Below are 13,998 nucleotides of genomic sequence, written 5' to 3'. Positions count from 1 at the left end.
GGGATGCCAGGCACAGCTGCAGACAGGGTCACAGGGTGGACTCAACAGCAAGCCACTCCCTTAAAGGGCCCCTCCCAGACACAGTTGCACTAAACAACACAAGATACACAGAGCTGACAACTGGTTGCAGACCCTGTGCCTGCAGCATAGATCCCCAGCTGCCGCAGAAGCAGCCAGAAGCCCTGGGCTAAGGGCTGCTGCCCACGGTGACCATAGAGCCCCGCAGGGGCTGGAGAGAGAGCATCTCTCAACCCCCCAGCTGATGGCCGCCATGGAGGACCCAGCAATTTCGACGTTGCGGGACGCGGATCGTCTACACAGTCCCTACTTCGACGTTGAACGTCGAAGTAGGGTGCTATTCCTATCTCCTCATGAGGTTAGCGACTTCGACGTCTCGCCGACTAACGTCGAAGTTGGTGCCGCTACTTCGAAGTAGCGTGCACGTGTAGACGCAGCTTATGGGAGGTCAGTATTGTCTAGCAACATTACGAACACTTCTACTGCTTACTGGGCTCTTAGAAGATATTGAACGATAAATTAGAGCTAAATAACCGCACAAAACACTGAGAGCCAGGACTGGGGTATAGTAATGTAAAACAGAACCAGATCCAAACATTGAGTCAGTCTTGGAAAGCAATTAACAGTTGCCATGTGACTGGATTTTTATATTGAATGTGGAAGCCATTTTATGTGCCCAGTGTATCTGTTGGCCCCAAATATTGTGCCAGGGGCTATGTGAGGTATCTAATGAAAGCTGAGGATGCCCTGAATCAATGTATGCTACTTTTATGTCTGTATCACGTTGGTAGGTAAAGGTATAGATTTCAGCTATGTAGCTGTATTAGAAAATGTTTTAGTGCTAAGCCTCACAGTAGGAGGTGTGAACTCAGCCCCAGACACGACGTTGGGCTAAATAATGGGGTGGAAACCAGGTGGTGAAATGCCAAATCCACATCACAGATGGTTGGAATTTGTCAACGGAATGCAGCGCACTGGTCAGGTGACCTGGTCTGAGCAAAGGAATTGAAATTGGATGCCAAGGCATCATCCTACCTGCTGAGTAAATGACTGGGGTGTGCTAGCAAAACCAGCAATCAATGGCAATTTGCCACAACAGCCTACCTGGGTCAGGTGGGACAGACCCTCAAGGGACTATAGGAAGAAGAATGGGCTTTGTCCCTGAACACAAACGAGAACCATGAGGTGGACTTGACAGTGGCCATCTTGGGGAGAGAAGGCTGTTGTCTGTTCCAAGGATCCACATTCCAGCACGTGGACCCCAGCAGGCCGGATCTGCATTTCTTCAGTAACTAAAATTATGTAACCTGGAATGGACTTTCGGAGACTTTCAAGAATCAGCAAATAATATCACTGGCCTGCATCGATAGCTATAATTGATGTATGTAAAGTATTGCTGTAACAATTTTTCTCTCTAACCCTGTTCTTTCTTTTTTATTAATAAACCTGTAGGTATTTAGATCTGAAGCATTGGTGGGTGTGGTGATGTGGGTAAGATCCAAGTATATATTGACTGGAGACTGTGGCTGGAGCCTTTGGGGCCTGGAAGAATCTGCATGGAGTTGATGAAAAAGGTTTAAGAACCTCTCTTCGAAGTTTCGGTTTGTTGGTGTGGGCTGGTATAGCATCTGGGAAGTCTGTGGGTTTACTTGTGTGGCTTCTGGCTGGCCAGGGGCCTGGCAGAGGTATTTCTGTGGCTGATTGGATTTTCCTTAGTGAGAAGAAAATCCCAGCCTGGTGCTGTAAGTGGCCTAAATTTTAAGAAAAGACACCCTTGATTGATTTCTCTAGCTGTGCTCAGAAACCCCATCCTATCACAACAGTAATTCCCTAGAAATATATAAAATTTCTTTCCAGCTATTTATGTTGCTGTGAGTTAGGCAGGGACATATACAGTAGTCAGAGATGGTATGCATTCATATGTTGTTATGTCAGTGGGTGAGACTCTGTCTTTTGCCTTTGGCATTTCTCTGAGCACTCACTGCCCTTTGTAAGATGATCTCAGCCTCGCTGGGTCACTGTGCTTTCTTTTTGCGTAGTCATTAGTTATCTTGGCATCTATTTTCTACATACTGATGACGTGCTGTTTCTTGTTTGTCAGTGAGATCATACAGTGGAGACTTTTATCTTTTCAGTGTTTTGTTACTTCAGAAAATAATTTTCTCAGCAAGTCAGGTGCCAGTTGTTTTCCTATGAACTAGTACGTTTTCCATAGAAGATACTCAGAAATTTTGCATGTAGGGAAGATGGATTTGATGAACTTCCATGAAAGTTTAATATCTCTGCTGCTTATACCCCGTGTATTCACTTATACCCCTCCTAACTGAATGCAGAAGAGTACTAAATCAGAATGTCCAGGCAGTCTTAATTCTGTCACTTCCTAACTTTTGAGTACTGCTGGACTTTCCAATCTTAAAATTTTTAAGATTGGTTGGTTTGCAGTTTTTAAAATATAACTTCAGATTCGTTTTCCTTACTGATCTAAGGTTGTAGTCATCCTTTAAGGGCGTCTCCATGTACACATTTTAACTAGGGGTCGAGATCAGCTGAGTTGCAGCCAGGTTCTGAGGGCTACTCTTCGCTATGGACTAAATTTGTACTGCTGCAGTAGATATAGTGGCATGAATTTAGCCAATCGGATTAAGACACAGTAATTGGATGGGAGAGCGCTCTCCTCTTTACTTCAGCACTGCACCTCAACAAGAGGCAGCAGCTATGGGCGAATGTCTCTTGCCAAGATTGCATGCTGTAGGCACCCCATTAAGTGGAAGTAAATTATATCAACATACGTTATGCAACTTAAGTTGTGTAACTTACTTCAGTGTAATCCTCTGGAGTAGACAAATACCTATGTGGCTCAGTTGTAGAGAGGAGAGACCCAAAGTAAGTTACAACCAGAGACAATGGAAAGTTGAAAGGTGTACATAAATAAATCCAGGATACCAATATTTAATATTTTTCTGCACATTTTTGTTATTCTTTGCTCTTAAGGCTAGCTTTTACAGTAAACACTTTCATATCCAGCATTCTGTTATCCGGAATTCTCAAATAACTGGCATTTTAACCATAGGTAAATTTTAGTTTCATTTTCCGTAAGTACAGTATAGTGAAAGTAAATACAAATACATACAGTATAAGTTTACAGTGTACAATACCACTGTGTTTGGTAAATAAAGTACTCTGCATACATTTTTAACAGCAACGAAGGGTCCTGTGGCACCTTATAGAGTAACAGAAAAGTTTTGAGCGTGAGCTTTCGTGAGCACAGACTCACTTCATCAGATGTCTGTGCTCACGAAAGCTCATGCTCAGAACTTTTCTGTTAGTCTATAAGGTGCCACAGGACCCTTCGTTGCTGTTACAGATCCAGACTAACACGGCTACCCCTCTGATTCTTGCATACATTTTTGTTTCTTAATATCTAATCTTGTTTTTCTTTAGTGTTATGCATTGCTAGGTATACCTCTCTATTATCGAGCATATTTGAATATCCGGCAACCTTTCGGTCCTGTGGCTGCCCGATATGAAAGAGTTTACTGCATATATTAACATATACAACTGACAGGTCATAACTAGCCTTCTTTTCCCATATTTTAAAATGGGTAGGTGTTCTACCAGGGGAAAGGTTGAGAACAATTACTTTAAATCTCATTTACCTAAGTAATTCTACTATGCTCTTTCATCACGTCTGTCTGCTCACCTGAAAAAATAATAATTACTCACCCAAACCAAATCATCAAAAATTTGGGCACACAAAATCAGGGTCCATTTTGGAGAAATTGGCCAAAATTTCTGATCCTTTACAGACAGAAAGCAAGTTTTTGTAATGTAAGTGGTAACTACTAATCCTTGCTTAGAGAGAAATAGCTAACGTCTTGTAGCAGGATTTCACCAAGTGTTTTTTGTAACTGTCTCCTGTCCTCACTTTCCCAGGATGCATTCTGCCTCCATTTCCCAAAGCAGCACTTTCTTACCATTTTGGAGGAGAATGGAAGATGAGCATTTCCCTTGTCCTTCATTATTTTAATTAAAACAGATATGTTAAGGTAATCATAATCTTGATTGTTACTCTAGTAACATTTGTCAGATAGATTAGACTTCCTACAAGAAAATATATGTGCAGTTCACTATCTTTGGTCTTCATGTGTTCCTACTCTCTGCGACTAGCAGCAAAGGAAAGTTTTACGCTGTTGAGCTTGAAACTGTAGCAACCAGAACTGAACCCGTGATAATGAAAGATAACATCATTAAATCAATTCTAAATAAAATAAAAAGGCTACAATGAGGAAGGCGAAGAGGAATGGATTTTTAAAGGATTTTAGGTACCTAAGAATGCAGATAGGCATCTAGTTGGATTTTCGAAAGGGCCTGGGTGCCTAACTCTAAATACCACTGATTTCATAGTGTGCGTTGGGCAGGGGCGGGGGGGATCAAACCCAATATTCCTTTGATGCTCTAACTTTCTATGGTACTGTTATGGGGTACCAATCCCACACTAACTGGGTGGTGGGGGTCAGGCTTGCTGGGCAGAAAAGCCTCCCTCCCCCTGGGCCCTGCTGGGTATGCTCTCACTGCATCCCCTGTATAAAGACCAGGGAGGCCAGTCAGTTGGGGCTGGCCAGCAGGGGGAAGGAGCTCCTGCTAGAACTTGGCCGCAGCAGCAGTAGGAACAGCAACTGTGGCAGCAGCGGCAGCCCAAGGAGGAGCAGCATGTTGCATCTGAAACTGAGTAGGAAACAGCACAGGGCAGGGAACCGGGAAGTATCCTGGGAGCTCAGCATGTTGTGGTGGGGATCCCTGCTGAGCTGGTGGCTGGGGAGACACACCCACCACTGACAGGGCCCTGGGCTGGAGCTGGGTGGAAAGGGAGGGCCTGAGCTCCCCTACCCCAACCCCTGTGACCCCAAGGAAGGGGTAGCACTGACTAGGCCTCTGAGGCCTGCAAACACTGACTACATTGCTGGGGCCTAACTAGGCTGCTGGGCCTGATTGAGGGGATACGTACTAGGCCACAGGGGCCTGAGGGCCCCAGGAAAGTCCTCCAAAGAGGCGTGGGGCTGGAGGCCCTGCCACAGGTACATTCACTTTCTTTTGTGTGGCTTTTCTGAGTGCTTATTAAAGGCTACTCCTTCCAGTCATAGGCAGCTGCATTTCAGTACTGGAAATACACTGAAATGATCATAGCTGCCAAGTGTATACGGCTTGGTGGATGAAAGGTGTAATATAAACATTAGTAAATGAAAGTCACTCGTCTCAGTCTTGATGGACGTTGTTTACACAGTGTGAATGTTAGAAAGAAATCTTAGTGAAAGCAATAAACAGAATTATCAACAAATCTTATTAGTTGGCAAATTAAACTACATGCTAATATTTCACAGGATTTATAGAATACTCCAAACCCACTGCAGCAGTTTGTTTGTTACATTCTTTACTTATTGCTGTTCATGGAAGGAAGTAAATAATTAATAGAACATTAGTTGGTTATCACTTTTGCCACAATCTTACCCATGTTTATATCCCACCATGCCATTAAGACCTTGTCTACTTTCACTTTTCCCACCATTGGTCTAGCAATTACACACTTCCACTAATAGCAGCAGTGGTGGAAACACTAGTTAGACCATCCATAGGTATTCTTACTATCATGTGGTCAGAACTCAGAGAGGGCTAGTGTGCTGCTTGCTGAAATAGACTATGGATGTATTTTTTACAGCCTAATTTTAGAGATCATTTTAATGCACACATCAACAGACAGCTCATAAAATGAATGCCCAACATTTTCAGCAAATAGTAAGGCAGATTTAGCTAAATTACATCTCTCTTGTTATTATGTTACAGTGATAGGCATTAAAAGGGAAATATTTTTCTGACTGTATTTCATCACAATATTACAGTCAAAAACAGGAAATATAACAGCTTCTCATGATGAAGGCAATATTACAATAATGTCTTTTTCTTGTGGTGGTGACCTACAAAGTGGGAAAAAAACTGTGTATGTGCCCAAAGGCTTGGATTAATTAAAAAAAAAAAAACCTGCTGGTTGTTTACATTAGAAATCTAGGTCTTATCTATCAAGAGCTTTGTGCTGCACTGTTACAGAAATAAAGATTATTCCAATCCCCAACAAACTTACGTGATCTTCACAGAAAAAGATTACATCTTCAAACGTTCCCACTGAAAATCTCAGTTTTTAGTGCCCAACTTGAAGCGTATAAATGCTACTAAAATTACAGACCACTTTTAAAAATGTAAGCCCAAGCTTGTAATAGTAGGTCATTAAACAGTAAACCAATAACACATAACCTACTTAATATAGTGTTGCTAGTTTCACTGCTGCTACAGATAAAGTTTTGCCAGCATTTGCACTTTAACGCCTGTGTGATGTTAGTTTATCTAACACGGCTGTAATTATTTTCTCTGGTTGAAACTTCATATTCCAGGGAAGAATTGTAAAAGAGTAGCTTGGCTGTTTTTGAACAATATAAAACTGGTGAAGCTGGGAGTTTTGCACAAAAATGTTTGCTTAACTCAGTGATTTTTTTTTTATTTAAATAGAGGAAAAAGCACAAATCACTGTTAACAGACATCTGCAACTAAACAAGATACCATTTAAAAGACATTGAAAGAGAACAATTTTGCTAACATTCTCTGTGGTTTTTATGTTGTGAGTATGGATCAGATCCTTTAACAGTGGGGATCTCTTCTCACATTAATGTGTCCTTGTGAATGAAAGGCCTTAGCCAAAGCCCACTGAGGTTAATGAAATGCTTTCTAACCATTTAGAGAGCTTGATCCCATGCCCCCTAAACTGTGGTCTGACTGACATCAATGGTCGTTTTGCCATTTGTTTTTGTGGACTCCATATTTGGCCCTGTATCATTAATGCCCTTTATCCCTCTTTTGAGACAGCAGGTCAGAGCTTCTTTCCAAGAGCAGCTGAAGTTGGAACCGAGCAAACATCTGGGTAGCAGTTCAGAGAGTGTCTCTGTTCCCCGAATGGTTTGCCAGTATTTGTTTGTTTTGAATCCAAGTGATGAGTCTTTCTGTTAATCTGAGTTTTCTGTTCTATCACAGTATCATCCCTGTCTTTGCTGAGACTGTAGAGGCCACCTCGTGACACCAAAGCACTGTACTTGTCTCCTGATCTACACAGAGGTAAAAGAGGGTCAGTACGGGTGGGTATTCCATACTGGTGAGAAATGGCCACTGTTATGTATCCAGCTGACGTTAAATCACTGCCATAGCACTGCTTTAAGGGCTGTCTTTGACGCACTGCCACAGCAGCTCTTTAACATCAGCCCCATGTCAGTGGCCCTGCCTATAGTGTCCAGCAGTGCTTCCACAGCAGCGCTTTGACATAGCTACCCTTTCCCCCCTCCCATGGCCACAGATGGTGCAGTGACATTAAAACCTGCCAGACTCTACCTGCACGATTGCCAGTGGAGAGGGGCCAGGGCAGCCGACATGGGGGAGGCTAAAAGGGCAGCTGTCCCAAGACCTGGCAATTTAAAAAGAAGCTGTAGGCTCCCAGCCACCATGCTGCTACCATGGCAGAGGCTGGAGCCCCAGGCCTTTAAATTGCTGTCGGAGACCCCCCATTCCCATTTCTGCCCAAGGACCTGCCCCTTCTAAGTATCTAGAGCCACACCTCTGTACCAGCAAGATCTTTAATTTAATTTCCCCCCGGGGTCTGTAGCAGAAAAATTATCTCTAGCTGATGAGTGACAGCACAAGACTCACAGCTGGTTCAGCTGCACAAAGTTCACTTAAGAATGTAGTTCATGAGGAATGGGCTAGACGTGATTTGTTCCAGTCTTCACTAACATTTAAAGCATGTACACCTGACCCAATGTGGACTTGTTGCTGATACCCAGTCTAGTGTAGAGTATGCCACAGATAAAGTCTGTGAATCAACATAGCCTGGTTTATAGGCATCAGGCACCATATTCGGGGGCCAGACAATGTCATTTGCTTATGTCCCTAAACCGGGGTCTAAGTGCATATCAAATGCATTTGAAAATGCTTGACTTGAACTGCATGGGGTCAGTCTTGTGAAAAGATGATTCCTACTTCAGTCAGCGGATACTGAGGGTGCCTGGTGTCTATAATGGGAGTTAGGCACCTACATATCTTTAAGGATCTGAGCCAAGCACAATATGGGCTCAACGGTGGTCATCCTTATGGCAAGTGGTTTTTTGACACTGACTTAAATGAAACTAGTATGGGGTCATCTGTTTTTTTTTTCATCTGTAAAATGTGGATAGTAGTAATATTTACTTAGATCACTCTATGGTGCAGGGATGTTGTGAGGATTGAGTAAAGTTCATACAGTGTTACAGTCTTTAAGTATGTAGAATTATTTCATTGTCTGCGGGAATGGACTAGATGTCCTAACTGGTCTCTTATTAGTCAATGCAGTTATATAATTACATGGTCCATCTGTGCAAGTGCATTAGACTTGCTATACACAAATTACAGTCTCGCATATTTGTCTGGGACAGGTGAATTGGTTTAACCGAAGTAAGAAGAGGCACAAATCTTTGGTTATCATTCAACTGTAACAACATCTAAACCTGACCGTTGTCTGTGCTCTAGTGCTTCCTGGCACAGTTTATTCTAGAAATATTAATTAATGAATTGGCCAAACTGAGGAAATATTGAAAATCACCCAAAGAAACATATTTTGTGTGATTTTTGTTTTTTGAAATCCAATTACTAGGCTACAATGGGTGCAATGCTTTCTTTCCTGCATAAAACCGTGTGAGAAGCACATGATTCCATTCAGAGCTTTACTACACTCTGAAATTCTCTGGCACAGAGCATTATCTTCAGAATAACTAGAACTAGTGGCATAAATAGCTACATTCTCGGTCCTGCTTTCACTTACACCCATGTAATCCACTAACTCCACTGAGGTGAATGAATTCACAGAACTGAGTCCAAGGTTTGCGTTCTGGGTTCCGGTCTTCAATTAAGTACTATGTTGATCCATAGACTCAGAGTGGGAACCTTGTTAGTCTGTAAGCTCACAAATAAAGAGCAGTCCCATAGCACCTTAAAGGCTAACGAATATATTTATTAGGTAATGAGCTTTCTTGGGTGACTGGCGGTGCTGAAAAATGTTCTAAGAACAACTTAGAAGGATAAGATTAAGTTAGAGTGGAGGACTAGAAGTCCAAAGAAATGGGTTTTCTTCCCCTTTCTGGTACTGACATGTTGTGCGACTTTAGTCACTTTACCTTTCTGTAACTCCATTTCCTCATCTGTAAATTGAGGTTAATAATATTTACCCACAGTTATGAAATGATTTGAGATCCTTGGATGAAAGTAGAAGATTATTATAAACCCATTTAGGTGTCACATTTGGTAATACTTCAAGATCCCTGATTCTGTATGCTTTGTGTATAATTACTATTGTGTTTCTACTACAGTAGTGTTCAGAAAGTGCTAGACATTGTATCTTCCTGTATATTTGTACAAGACTTCCCACAAATGCAATCTAAAAGCACATGGGAGGAACTGAAGGGCAGGGTGAATTGCTTAGATACAGTACCTAAGCAAAGAATTCACGCAGATGGTAGTCAGATATGTGTATGTGTGTCGACACATCCATACAGGACTGGTGACAGAATTCACCAGGCCTTGAGCAATGCTGGGGGCAGGAGTGGGGGCTTGGCTCCAGGCCCCCCACCAGAGCCTGGGCCCTTTTAGATCACTGGGACCTGGGCAACTGCTCCCTTCCCCCAACCCTCTTGCCAGCTCTGCATGCACACACATCTGGATTTTAGGAGTTGGAGGAATCCCTGGGGTGGAAATAAAGAAGAACAGGAGATCATGGGACTAACAGAGAGGAGTGGGAAAAGAGAGTGAGTGGTTGGTAAAGAGGAGCAACAGGAAGGGAGAGAGAAAGACAAACATGCATTAATGGAGGGTGTGAGGCTGGGGGAACTGAAAGGTTGCCATCTTAAGAGGAGAGCAGGCTATAGCAGAACCAAAAGCCAGAGGCAAAAAAGGAACGTATTTTAAAAAAATACCTGGGGAGTCCATGTGTCATACAGGGTGCATGTCATGGTAAGGAGTCTGCAAAGCCTTCACCTAGCTGTTGCTGCTGCTTCCAATATGCAACAGAAGTCCACTGAGTCTGGTATTTGGATCTAGAAGGTGCTCATTGATCCCTGTGCCTTTGACTGTGGTTCAAATTAGAATCAAGCCTTCATGCACTGTTGACTTTACTTGTTCACAATGGAGTCAGTTAAGGAGGAAGCAGCTACCTTAAGTTGGAATTTCTTGGAGTCTGCCCATTTGTATCACAGTTATAATATTGTATGCATTTTGGATTAGTTTGTAGACAAATAAGATTGAGTAATTACAGGGGAAGGCTAGAAATTTATAATCAGTTGTGCTGCACTACACTGCTCCATGATGTACTGTACAGTGTTGCCAACTCTTGCAGTGTCTTCACAAGACTCAAGATATTTGGTGTTTTCCTTAAAGCTCTGGCTCTTTGGGAATCATGTGAGTACATGAGAATAACACCTTTTTTGTTTTTGTTTTTTAAGGTAAGCTCTTCTTCATGTGATTGCACACCTAAAGTGGAATGGACATGAACCCATTCGAAGAACAACAGTTACAAGAGGTAAGTAACCAGTTTTCTCCAGCCCTTATGGTTGCAAAAAGAAGCTTAAAAACCTGACTCAAATACTGGAAAGCAAATAACAAGACCACAAACTTAATTATTTTTGTAAAATCCCATGACTTTTTGGGCCTGACTCATGATAGTTAAATATTTGGGTTTGGTAAGACTCATAACATCAGAGTTTTTTCCTTCTTTTTTTGTATGGCTACTTGAACAAATACATTAAAAGTCAAAAGTTTGTCCTCTCCTCTATGACTTCTGGTGACATGTAATCAATCAAGCCTATCTCTGGAGGATCTTAGAGGGCAGTGTTTCACTAGAGGTTCAATGGTTGGATGTCTTCTCCACATTCACATAATCTGGCTAGTTTTCAATTGCCATTTGCGAGTAGGTAATTGCAATGCCTGTTTGAGATTGTGTGGAAAATTGATGGTTAATGTCCACACACAGGACTGAGTCTTGACCCCTCTGTTTTTCCACAGATTCTACTGCTTGTCTTTTTTGATTACACTGCAGGAGTTAAGGTGGCATCTTGGAGGTGATTCAATATCAGTTCATTATCACAGTCATATTCTCATACTGTTGCTGCTTTTCTTCAGAGGACTGGATAAAAGAGTTATGAAAACTATAGAAATTAAACAGCATAAAACTTTGCTATCACATTTCAGCTGCCAGAAACCAAGGTCTGCTCTGAATTAATTGCAATATCCTGAAGTAGACTGAATGGCACAGTGGTACTATTATTTCTAATTATAAACTGGCTGTATAAGATCTGTGCTGTAATCCATTATATAACATGCTGAACAGAACAATACCTACTAGCTTAATATGATTCAATTCTTTGGTTTTAAAAATAGTGCTGTCAATGAGAAAAAAAAATCCAGTCTGACGTCTGAGAGGAAACATGGGAAAGAAATAACTGCAAGAGGCTCAGTTAATATTGTGTTGTGAAGTTATGCAGTTGTCCTGAAATATAGTTTAAAATTAGCCTGCTCTATTAAAATATTGGGTTAGGTTTTGATCCCTGTTCCAATCTCTTGTGTGACTTTGGAGGGAAAAAGAGGCTAGAAAGTTGCGCTAATGTAAAGCATCTGAGGACCACCGTAGGGCAAGGGAACGAGGGTCAGCATAGTCACCTCTTTGTTACCACCTGTGAGACCCTCGGTGTAAAAGGTGTGTCACAAGTGAGAGGAAAATGACCAGACCATGCTGCACTCCAGGGTTTTCTGTCCATTGTAATGGCTCTTAGGGGCTTTTTACAGCTTGCAGAAGTTAGGGCTTGTCTACACACACAAGCTGAATTGCTTTAATTTATGTCAGTAATAGTAATACATAACCCACTTGCATCTGATTAAACCTGCCTGGCATAATTTTAGCTTGATAGTTTAGAAACCTTGTAATGGGCAGTTCTGGATAGGAATGTCTAAAAACACAGCTGCACCACTTCAACTCCATTGGTTTGAAATTACACCTGTGGTTAAACTGGTGCAAGTTTATGTGTTGAGCAGTTCTGAAGCTGTTTTGTTACGCTATAATGGCCACTCAATCCCCACCCACCTTGGGAGTCAGAGAAGTGCAAAGGAGGCCTAAAGCTACTCTTCCTTCTCCCTGTCTGAGCTACACTGAGTGGAGCACTGGCCCAGGTAAGGATCTGGCCCATTTTAAATGCTAACAAGTAGGTCAAGTTAATGATCATCTCCATTTAAATGCAACAAAGAAAAACTTCTAAAATGTGCATGGACATCTACTATACTTATATTTTCTGCTGTGACAGAAATGATGTACTCTGCCACAGGTGGGTACAGTGCTGTGATATTTTCTACATGAGGTAAATGAAATAAAATCAGAAATAACTAATTCACAGCATTTCAACAGAAACAGACTAGTTCACTGTGTGTCTGCAGAGCAGTACAAACAAAGATTTCCTCACCAGAGGAAACAGTGAATCATCTCTGCAAAGGTAATTGTAAAGTCTGATATAAACAGCTGGGTGTGCATGTGTGTAAACAGGCTAACTCACAATACCATACATGTGATTATAGAGAATAAAATGTGAACATTTCAAGGTATACATTATGTAATCAGCTCTAACAATTAGTTAAAACTGTAATTTGATGAGATTCAATACAGCTCTTCAGAGGTCACAGTAGTTTATGCATTTTTAGCTGAAAGTAGAACGTTTCTCGAGATGAGACGTGCTACTTGACTGGTTATTTTATGCGTAGTCTCTGTAAGCAGTTTGGCAGCTATTTTCTAGCTGACAGGTACAATAATATCAGATGTATCATATATGTTTGCAAATAATATCATGGGGGTCCTTTGTCTTTTATAGTTTCAGCTTACCTTATTTTAGTCAGGTCTTACTTCCTTCACTTCTCCAGGGCACATTGGTCTAGCCAAGATAGCATCTCAGGCCTATCTAATCAGAGCAGTCTGACTTGGAGTCCTTTGGAATGATTAGGTACATCTTTGGAGGGGAAGAGTGTCTATAAAACTTGTTAAGTCAAGAATAAGGTCCTTCATGTGGTTTCTATGGTTACTGTCTTTTTCAAGAATGCAAACATAGTGGGAGGAGGAGTTCGGGGAGGGCCACCCAAGGAGGAGGGGGTGCAGGGAAGGTCACTCAGAGGGGCAGGTGGGGGCACCTATTGAGCAGTGTTGGTGGGAACACAGGGGGAGGGGAGTGCTCACCCCCTAGGACTGCTACCTGTCTCCTATTGGGGAATCCAGTATGCAGCACCCAGAGAAGTCCTGCTCCCCACTTTGCCCCAGGCTCCTCCCTGGGTGGGTTGGCTGCCCAGGCACCATGTCTTGACCAGGAGCAGGGACGTGAGTTCTGGCCACAGTCTGCCACTGCAAGAGCAGGAGGCTGACGCCAGCTGGTCTGTAGCCAGGGCAGGGTCTGGTCAGGAGGCAACCTCTCGAAGCCAACATAATGGTTGGCTGTGTATGCTCTCTTCTTCTGCCACCCTCAGCCCATGCCCATGGAGCCACCGCAGGTAAATTTCACCCAGTCTGTGCACTCAAGTTCATGCTATTCTGGGGTCGAACGCAACCTCTTCTCCCAGAAGACACATCGATTCCTCATTAAACAGTGTTGCTTGGCAGAATGATAAAGTGGGGTCTGATTTGCTGTATGAGGAAGAGGTGGATGATGGCAGGGTCCAGTCAAGTGCAAAAGCAGATCGTGCAACCCAGGAGCTATTTCTCAGCTTGAAGTCCATTCCATTATCTCAGGAGGAGGCTTTGGAGGCAAACTGGGATTCTGGAGAGGTCACTTCTGGAGAGTGTTTTTTTTTTTTCTACTGATAATAGTATGTTGCAATCGTGTGGGGGAGGGTCTA

General features: G+C 42.5%; 1 long non-coding RNA gene across 4 annotated transcripts in view; it reads left to right on the top strand.

Moving 5' to 3' along the window:
- LOC142009217 (uncharacterized) overlaps positions 1 to 13,998 on the top strand; it is an 81,142-nt gene that overhangs the window by 35,992 nt on the left and 31,152 nt on the right. For 2 of the 4 annotated variants that reach the window (XR_012644380.1, XR_012644382.1), the window contains exons 1-5: positions 616 to 1,592; positions 3,952 to 4,064; positions 7,093 to 7,173; positions 10,578 to 10,654; positions 11,137 to 11,192. This is a non-coding gene — a long non-coding RNA (uncharacterized LOC142009217). Of the gene's footprint in view, positions 1 to 615; positions 1,593 to 3,951; positions 4,065 to 7,092; positions 7,174 to 10,577; positions 10,655 to 11,136; positions 11,193 to 13,998 lie in introns of those variants that run through there. The other 2 variants (XR_012644381.1, XR_012644383.1) reach the window with 1 other exon arrangement.

This window comes from Carettochelys insculpta, chromosome 2, assembly GCF_033958435.1.
Source record: "Carettochelys insculpta isolate YL-2023 chromosome 2, ASM3395843v1, whole genome shotgun sequence".
NCBI lineage: Eukaryota > Metazoa > Chordata > Testudines > Carettochelyidae > Carettochelys > Carettochelys insculpta.
The sequence above is the reverse complement of the archived record's forward strand: the minus strand, read 5'-3'. Positions and strand labels throughout refer to the sequence as shown.